Source organism: Poecilia latipinna, unplaced genomic scaffold, assembly GCF_001443285.1.
Source record: "Poecilia latipinna isolate Pla-1442-1.1 unplaced genomic scaffold, P_latipinna-1.0 Scaffold348, whole genome shotgun sequence".
NCBI lineage: Eukaryota > Metazoa > Chordata > Actinopteri > Cyprinodontiformes > Poeciliidae > Poecilia > Poecilia latipinna.
This window is the reverse complement of record NW_015112964.1, coordinates 263,600-265,867: the sequence shown is the minus strand read 5'-3', so window position 1 is coordinate 265,867 and position 2,268 is coordinate 263,600. Positions and strand designations below refer to the sequence as shown.

The following is a 2,268-nucleotide window of genomic DNA, read 5'->3' as shown; positions in this document are numbered from 1 at the left end:
TACCGTCCCTACCCAAACCTACGCCCATGCCTGTCAGGAACAAAATGTCCAGATCTGTTAAAAATTGAAATGATCTTTGAATGTTTTATGTTCTTATTCATCACGTGGTAAATAACACGTGGAACTTTTCATTGAGGCCCCGCCCCCCACCTTATTTGGGCTGTGACGTCGCGGGACGAAGCCACTAGTTGTGCAGGATTAAATGTTGTTCTTTCGGCCACGAGGCGCAGAAGAAGTGAAGCGGATCTGATCTGTTTCTGCTGAGGATCTGCAGAAGAGCCGCTGGTTCTTATCAGGCCGCCAGCCGTCGCCGCCAGGCCGCTTATCGCGCCGCTCCCCGCGCCGCAGGGCGGACAGAGGGGCGGGAGCTCCAGCTGGAGCCGGCGGATGACGCGGGGTCAGGTGGAGGCAAAGCTTCTTAGCGCGGGTTGGGCTCGGCTCAGAAAACTCTTCTCTGTCCGCTGGCAGCAGCTGCAGCAGCAGCACCCATCTCTCCCGGAGCCGCGGCTGCACCGACCCACCGCCCGGACCCGAGCAGCGGGCTGCGCCAGCCCGGCCAGCAGCCTCCCAACGCGGCTTCAGCAGCTCCAGGTAAGGCCGCCGCTCAGGTGCGGCTCTGCCGACACAAGTTGAGCAGTCTGTCTGGAAAGCAGATTTAATGTGATTAATGAGCTGCTTCTGTCATCATGTTGTTTGAACTCCAGCAGATGGAAGTTAAAGATTTCCTGTCCTGCTGCAGAATCAGATTTCATCCTAAAACTAAAAGCTGGAGTTTCTTCTGAATGTCACCTGAAGCTGGTTTAAATGTTTCCTCCATCATCAGCATCAGCAGATGCTCTGCTTCATGAATTTTATGCCGGATTTAATCACCTCCCCTCCTCTGAGCAGCAGCTGGACTCTGAACACGTTCCTGTCAGATCAGAGCTGATCTTTATTCACACGGTTGTTGTGGAAACTTTAATCATTTATGGCCTGCAGAGGCTCACAACTCCTTCTGATTTTATTTCAAGGCAGATTGACGCTCAGTATTTGGCTTCAAACAGTTTTCTAATGTTGTATTGTTTTATAATTATGTGGATATAAACTTTTATAGAAGCTGCTGACATTTTCGCCTACTTTCTACTCTAATATAATTCTAGATCCTCAGATCAATCTGTTCATCTGATCTGACCCGGCTGTTCAAAACTATAAAATTCTGCTATTATTGGTCCATAAATGCACCTCCAGCTCTCTGTTTTTAAAATGTCTGATGCTTTCATGCATAAATAAAGATAATCGTAATTTCTTCCATTTCCCATGTGAGATGTTCAGAGGAAACCAGGAATGACTGCTGTCCCTTTAAGAAGTCTTTGTCCTCTGATTGGCTGACATGGGAACGTAGAAATATGACATTATTTGTTTTGAAACAATTCAAATTTCCAGTTTAACCAGAATTACTGAATTTCTCTGACAAATAAAACCATTTAGTTTAGAATCATCAGACCAAACAAACTCTGAAGCCTAGAAACGGTTTAAACGTCGTCCTGATGGATTCTTTGTATTTTTCATTATAATTTATAATTTATTGATGCTTGGAGCAGCAGGAATCTTGCTGGCCTCTGCAGGAATGTTCTGGAGTGTAAAATCGGTTTATCCGCAGATGTTTGGTCCTAGGCGCCATCAGGAGCCGTTTACCGTCACATTCTTTCTTCCTGCCCTCGGCGTCTTGTTTGCCTGTTCAGTGAAACGTCCCAAAGCGAAGATAATCTAATTGTCCCCGTTTGGAGGAAAACAGGGCAAGCGTCTGGAGCTCATCTGTCCCAGCTGCTCTGGAATGACAACTTTCCTTCAGAACGTCTGGGAAACGCCAGCAGCAGGTCCGGAAGCAGTTCTGGTACCACGACTCCTGGGTTCTGGTGGGTAACGGCGCACCGTCCGCTTACTTCTGAACTCTAGAAAAGGATTCACAGACCCATTGTCCCTCCTTACTGGGGTTGGTTCCCCGTTGTCTGGAGAAGAAACGATGAATAAGGAGCTGCCACAGCGGGAAAACACACACCGGTGCTGGAGGAGGAAGTGAGGTCTTTGGTGAGGTCTTTTTCAAGGTCTTGTTGAACTTTTTGATGAAGTCTTGATTAGGTCTTTGTTGAGGTATTGGTGAGGTCTTTGTAGAGGTTTTGATTAGGTCTTTGTTGAGGTCTTGATTAGGTCTTTGTTGAGGTATTGGTGAGGTCTTTGTAGAGGTCTTGATTAGGTCTTTGTTGAGGTCTCTGGTTGAGGAAGTGATGT

General features: G+C 47.2%; 1 protein-coding gene across 2 annotated transcripts in view; it reads left to right on the top strand.

The window, feature by feature from the left end:
* Window positions 1–2,268, top strand: part of crfa4 (cytokine receptor family, class I receptor 4) — a 47,292-nt gene that overhangs the window by 15,951 nt on the left and 29,073 nt on the right. For both annotated transcript variants that reach the window (XM_015035778.1, XM_015035776.1), the window contains exon 2: window positions 225–591. The gene's annotated coding sequence lies outside the window, so the exon portion shown is untranslated. The remainder of the gene's footprint in view (window positions 1–224; window positions 592–2,268) is intronic.